The sequence below is a fragment of the Petaurus breviceps genome, unplaced genomic scaffold (assembly GCF_028583685.1).
Source record: "Petaurus breviceps papuanus isolate PSGF00001 unplaced genomic scaffold, PetGlider_PUasm1.0 689, whole genome shotgun sequence".
NCBI classification, from domain to species: Eukaryota; Metazoa; Chordata; class Mammalia; order Diprotodontia; family Petauridae; genus Petaurus; species Petaurus breviceps.
The window spans coordinates 9,704,904-9,712,388 of NW_027186458.1; positions in this window are offsets into that span (position 1 = coordinate 9,704,904).

Consider the following 7,485-nt stretch of genomic DNA (forward strand, 5'->3'; position numbering starts at 1 on the left):
TGGTGCAGTAGATACTGCACTAGATCTGAAGTCAGGGGAGACCTGAGTTCAAATCCTTCCTCAGATACTTGTTGTGTGACCCTGAGCAAGTTGCTTTACCTCTGGCTGCCTCAGTTTCTTCATCTGTAAAATGAAGATGATAATAGCACCCCCCTCCCAGGGTTGTTAGGAGGATCAAATGAGGTGATAATTGTAAAGTTCTTTGAAAATCTTAAAAGTACTATATATATATGTATATTATGTATATATATATATATATGCAAGGTAGCAGTAGTGGTGGTGGTGGTGATAGTGGTAGTGAAGTCCTTTCAAGATGCTGATCTATAGCAGAAATTATATGATGCGTAAGAGTCACAATTTTAAAAAGTTTGGTATCCAAGATACAGATGAAAGAGATGCATATAGAACGAATGGCCAATCCTCAGTAGTTAAAGGGTCAAAGGATAGGCACAAATAATTCTCAAACAAAAGAAACGTAAATCAATTCAACCCTAAGTTTTCACTTAACAACCTGCTAATTGCCCAAAATGGCAACAGTCAGTGTTGTGAAACATAGGCACACCAATACATTACTGGTGGAGCTGTGAAATGGTACAACCATTTTGGAAGGCAATTTGGGATTACATAGAGAGATGAAAATGTCCATATCCTCTGAACTAGATACTGTGTTACTGGCCTTATCACCCTGGGAAACTGTTGACAAGAAAAAAGTTTCTATATTCTCTAAAATGTTTATGGTAACATTTTTTGTGATAGATAAGCATTGGAAACAGCATAAATGCCCATCAATTGGGGAATGGCTCAAAAAGTTGTGGTACATGAATGTGATAAATAATTATAGTGCTGTGAGAAATGATGTGTGATGTATAGAGGGAAGTACAGAAAGGTCTTTATGAACTGATGCAGAGTGAAGTCAACAGAACCAGGAAAACAATATATACGCAATAACTATTACAATGTAATTGGAAGAATGACACACTAAAAAATCAAGTGAACGTAACAAAATGATAAGCATCCAGCAGGACTTGAATAAGAGAGATGAGAAGACGTAGAGAGGAGGAGAACAGGTGTTAAAGAAACATTGCACATGTTTTCAGACTTTTTCAATCTATCAATCAGATATACTGATATTTTTTTTCCTCCTAAAAATACTATTCATCATATGGGAAAGCTCTCTGAGAAGGGGTCAGGAAGAGTTACTTAGGACAGCTGCTGTGATGTAAGAAACAGAAAATATGAACAGAAATTTATCTTTTTTTAAAAAATAATCAAAACTTAGTTTTAAAGAAGCCGAATTATTACTACTTTCAACTACTGGATGTGAGGACAGAGTTAAGAATAAATTTTAGTACTTAGTATGAAGTTACAGGTTAGACAAAATAGTTCACACATGTATAATCAATCAGCAAGTGTTTCTGAAACACTTATTATGTGCTAGCTATAGGATACAAGATGGAAATAACAGTCATTCCATTTAAAAGTAATTCAATTTTTAAAATTAATTTATTTTTAGTTTTGAACATTCATTTCCACAAGATTTTGAGTTCCAAATTTTCTCCCCATCTCTTCCCTCCCCCCATCCCAAGATGGCATGCATTCTGATTACCCCTTCCACCAGTCTGCCCTCCCTTCTATCACATCCCCTCAAAAGTAATTTAATTTTTAAAAATTCTCAACAAATTTCAAATGAAATGAGCCTTTTCATATACAAAGTAGAATGAAAGCAAGCTGTAATTAGCCCTGAAAATCCCTATAACCTTCTTCTTGTGGACTGTCTTCTCCCATTAGATTATAAACTCCCTGAGGGCAGGGGCTGACTTTTTTTTTTTATTAGTATCCCCAGCACTGGTGTTTAATAAATGTTTCTCTTTCTTTTGTCAGAAATTCTTTTTTATTAAATTTACTTTTAGTTTACGACATTCAGTTGCACAAGTTTTGGAATTCCAAATTTTCTTCCTCCACGGCGGCATGTCTTTCAATATAGGTTCTAATATATACTTTCACACCAAACATTAGTCAAGTTGTAAAGAAGAATTACAACCAATGGAATGAACAAGAAAGAAGAAACAACACAAAACAAAAGACAGAGCAAGTAGTTTACTTCCGTCTGCATTCAGACCCTGGAGTTCTTCTCTCCGGATGACATATCCCTTTCCATCTTTTGGAGCTGTCTTATAACCTTGCATTGCTGAAAGGAGCCCAGTCTATCCAAGTTAGTCACCACACATAGGATATGTCTGTAATTGTGTACAAAGTTCTCCTGGTTCTGCTTTCCTCATCCAACATCAGCTTGTATAAGTCTCTCCAGGCTAGTAAGTGTTAAGTGTCTGAGGCAGATTTGAACTCAGGTCCTCCTGACTCCAGGGGCGGTGCTCTATTCACTACACCACCTAGCCACCCCCTAAGAGTTGTTTTGATTTGCATTTTTCTAATAAGTAATGACTTAGAGCATTTTTTCATATGCTTATAGATATCTTTAATTTTTTCCTCTGAAAACTGCCTGTTCATATGCTTTGACTAGTTATTAATTGGGCAATGACTTGTATTCTTATACATTTGACTCAGTTCTCTGTGTATTATAGAAATGAGGCCTTTATCAGAGACACTGGTTGTAAATTCTTTCCCAATTTTTTGCTTCCCTCCTAATCTTGGTTACATTGGCTTTGTTTGTAAAAAGACTTTTCAATTTAAAGTAATTCGAATTATCCATTTTGCATTTCGTAATGCTCTCTATCTCTTGTTTGGTCATTAATAAATGTTTTTTGACCAATGACTATTAAATCTGAATGAGAAAAAAATTAAATCTTTCTTTTCCCTACCCTCTCACTGAAATTTAGCATGTCCTTTAATTAGTTAAAAAAAAAGCTTCATCCTATTATGGGTTCATTGGCTTCATCAGACTGACTGCCTTGCACAAGTCAAGCATTCCTCTTACAAAGTCATTATTGGACACTGTCTTGGGCAGAGTTCCCAAGTCTTCCCCAGTTACCTGTCTTTACAAGGTTGTTGTTCCTGTATAAACTTTTCCTCCACCTGGTTCTGCTCAGCTTACACTGAATTGAGCAGGTAGATTCTATCTGAGCAGAAAGCGTACAGACAGATGAGTTAATATAAAACATCTCTGAATTAAATGTGACAATTTTAAACGAGGAGACAGTTCAGGGATTCAGCAAGATCTCCAAAATGAAGGCAAATGAGCTGTGCTTTGAGGGAAATCAGGGATGCTAATGGTAGAGGTGAGGAAGGAGGGTTTTCTCATAATGTGCAGAGGCCTTTGGAGACAGGAAAAGAAATGTCATGTGGGAAGAGCAGGAAGAAATCCAGTTTGGCTGGAATGTAGAATGGGTGACAGGAAACAATGGATAATAAGGCTGCAAAGGAAGGTCGGAGCCAATTCGTGAAGCTCTTAAAATGCCAAGGAAGAGTTTTCAGTGTATCCCAGAGGCAGTAGGGAGCCCCTGAAAATGCCTGGCCGAAGTAATGGCCTGCTCCTGTCTGTGCTAGAGGAATGGTATTTTGGAGACTGGAGGCAGGGGGCCCAACCAGGAGGCTCTAACAGCACAGCCCCAGTAAGAGCTGACAGGTGCCTGAACTAGGGAAGAGAAAGGGGCAGATGGGAGCTTGGTGCAGCTGGAAACAAGATTTTGCACCTGGTGGGATCTGAGGGAGGGAGGAGAGCAAGGGGTCAAGGATGACTCAGAAGGGAACTAGGATAGCGATGCCCTGGACAGAAAAGGAAGTGAGGCAGAGAGGGGAGTTCAGGGAAATGCTCATGACTGCTTAGTCTGAGCCATAGATTAGGACCTGACATATCGATCTGAGGGACACCTTGCCCACGGAGATCCCCACGGGAGAGTGTAGTGAGATAGGAGAAGCCAGGAGAACCCACACAGCAGAGAGGAACCAGAAGGAGCAGACAGCTGGAGGAGAGACTTGTGGAAAACAGAGGAAAGGAACTTCCCCAGAAGTGTGCCAAGCTGCTGAGGTCACTGAGGCTGAAGACTAAGAAGAGGACATTGGCTTTAGTGGTTGTATGAGCGTTGGTCATCTGCAGGGAGGGAAACAGAAACATTCAAGTTGAATGTTGAGATCAGGAAGCCAGATTGAAAGGAATTGAGAAATGAGTAAGAAGAGAGAAATTAGCTGCAAGGTGTGCAGATGAACCTTTCTAGGAGTCTGGCTATGAAAGGGAGAAAGATAATGAGGCAACAGCTTGACAGGAGGACTCTGTCAAGGAAATGTTTTCTAAGAGTAGAGGAGACCTGGGTGTATTTGTAGGGTTACCAAAGGAGCCAGGAGTAACAAAGGCATGGAGATGAGAGGAAAAGCAGAAGGGTCATGGGGCAGGCTCCCAGAGAAGGGAGAGGAAGAAATCCAAAGCCTGAGTAGGGGAGTTGGTCTTGGGAAGGCAAAGGGCAGTCTCCCCTTCAGAGATGGGAGCTATGGTGGAGGGAATGGGCCATGATGAAGAGAGACTGGTAAATGTGGAGTAAAGGAGGAGAGGCAGCTGGGTCAAGTAGAAGCAGGGTCCTCAGCTTAGAGGAGGAAATAAGGGAAGGGAGGAGGGGCTCAAGGAGACGAATGGCGGGGGCAGGGGGTGAATAGCTGCTGTGAATGGGATCAGTTTTTCCCCCATCCATCCCCTTCTTCCCTTCCCTCACACAACCCCCACTGTCGTGCAGGACCTCACATGTGGACCCTCACAGAAGCCTTCTAAAGGATTTCCTTGCTTCCATTCAATCAATCCAACATTTATGAACTATCTACCGCGTGTACAGCCCTATGCTACATTCTGGGGATGAAATGCTTTGTGAACCTGAAAGCTCTCCAGAAGTGCGAGGTGTTATGGTGTTTGTGTTTTGTCCTCTCTCCAACCCCAGCAGGATGTGAGTTCGCTGAGGGCAGGGAATGTCCCATTTTTCTATCACCAATGCTGCAAACACTTGTTGTTTTAAGTCCAGACCTGTGGTTTCACTGGAGTAGAAAATGCCCAGCAAAGAAAATCCTCTCTGGAATATCAGATGCCAAGTACTGATGATGCACTTCCATGGAGACTAAGGCCACCCCCGGTCTGTGGAGGAGCTGGTGCTAGAACCAAAGACTTCCAGGCTTGGAGGCTAGCTTTCTCTCCACTGGGCTAAGCTGCTTCTTGCCTTCCACAGAATGATTGTTCAATCACCTTGAGTCATTGCAATGCCCCAGGGAGAGGGTGGCCATGTGAGATTAGCTAACTTAGATTTGTCATGTAGCCTGCCCACATAGTGAAGCAGGAATAGAGAGAGCAGGGGATGGGTAATCTGGGAGGCCCTGAAAGGTGTCACTGAGGATAGGAACTCCAGGGCAGAGAACAGGATCTGAGTAAGCTGGTCAAGCATAGGGTCACCTCTGAGAAAAAGGAAAGTGAGGCCAGAATAAGGGCCATAGGCTGGGAGAGTGGGGGGATACAAAAGGAGAAAAAAATTGGGTTAGGAGGTATGGACAAAGAAAAGATGGAAAGACAGGCGGCTGTGATCAGAGATAGGAATTCCAGGCTTCTGGACTATGGAAGCAGCAGGCAGGATGGCCCAGGGGGTGTGGAACAGTCTTCTTCCAGGCTGATGGTGGAGGTTCCACCCCAAGAAGTACACAGAGGCCCAGGATGCCGGATGCATGTCAGTCCCTTTTGGAGCAGGCCCTGGCTTATCTCTGGTCCCCTCAAAGAGGGCCAGGATCTCTTTGAGTTCTGAGTTATCTGAACAGATAATTCAATGCTGCTGCCTCCTGACACTTTCTGGAATGGCAATGGGGAGGGGAGAGAAGAGAGGAGGTCATGTTTGTGGGCTGTTTAGGGCCCAATTGCCAGGTGTACAGCCTTCACCTGGGTATGATGTGTTCCTGTATAAGCTGGCACAAGGTCTGGATGTGCTCCAGTCCACTTTTGCTGCTCTCTGTGACCAAGGGAGCTGGGGACAGGGAGTTATGTGTGGCATCCAAACAAGGAAATACCATCTAATGGAGAAGACCAGAACCTTATCCCCTGAAAAGTCTCCTGGGCATGTCCCAGAGACCCAGATCTCACCTTTTTACCAAGGAGAGTAGGGGAGGAGAATGAAGGAAGAGCAGAAACTATGCCTATAAGAATGCTTTCCTTAACTCCCAGGACTGGTTCTGGGACATCCACCTCATGGATGGTAGGGAGATGATCTTGGGGTCTCAGAGGCTCTGCCAGCAGACAAGAAGTCTCACAGGCCCTGCCTGGCTGGAAAGCCTTAGAAAACAGGCCTTACAGTAAACATTCTGCTCACTGAGAACCTGCCTGGCTAAGATTGGCCTCTGGGCCCACTTTTTGGCCCAAGACCATCTACAAAGGCGCCGAGAGCTTGTAGACAGACTCAGCAGCAGGAACATCTACATCCATAGAATGGGGCCAGAAGAGAAGAATGGAAAGTCAGCCTGAGTCAGCGGAAAGAACACTGCATGTGGAGGCAGAGGACCTCGATTCCCAGGCTCTGTCACTGCTTCTGTGACCTGGGTCATTGAACCTTCTGGGCCTTGGTTTCCTGCTCTGTAAAATGGGATTATCTGACCTCTAAAGCCTCTTTCACTGCTAGATCTAGGATCCTCTAACATTCTAGAGCCTGGAAATAATGAAATACAAAGTCCCTCCCTCAAGGAGCTTGCCATCTAATGAGTGAGACCCCTCCCTGAGACTTGCCACCTTCTCGTGACATGCCCCACCCAGGGCACAGACAAGCCACAGGACTTTCTTACCTTCAGAAAGTCTCAAAGGAAGCACTTGAACCCAGGCCGTTCTGGCTTTGAGGTCCCTCTAGACTTCCACTACACCTTGCTCCCTCTCCCTACAGTCTGATGGAGGATTTAAGTCAGCTCCCTGAATTCAGTCCCGGGCACAGTCTATCAGGGAGTCTAGCTTTCAGACTTCCAGAGGGATAGACACTTCCAGTTTCCCCACCCTGTGGGAATCCTGGGACAAATATGAAGCTTCAAGGAGCACTGGAGGATACCACACTAGCAACCACAGGAACCGGATAATATTATTCCAAAGCATCTGGACAACTACTCTCCTGGCCATTTTACAAAGGAGCCAACAGGCTCAGAGAGAAGTCACATGGCCAGGGTTGCTGAAGCTTGGCTTAAGTCCTGGACTCTTTTCACTGTCCCACCCTAGGAATATGAGCTTGGTTTGACATCTCTCCCTAAGGGCCATGGGAGCTAAGAGGGCCTGTTATGTTACCCCCATTAGACCAGAAAGCAGGCATTGTATCCCTTTTCTCTTGTATCCCAAGCACTCAGAAAAGTTTTGCCATAAAGGAAATCTTGAATAAATGCTCCCCCCATCCATCCACCCATCCATCCACCCATCCATCCATCCACTTACCCACCCATCCACTCATTCATCTATCCACTCATCCATCCACTTATCCATTCATCCATCCACTCATCCATCCATCCATCCATCCACCCCTCCATTCACCCACCCATCCA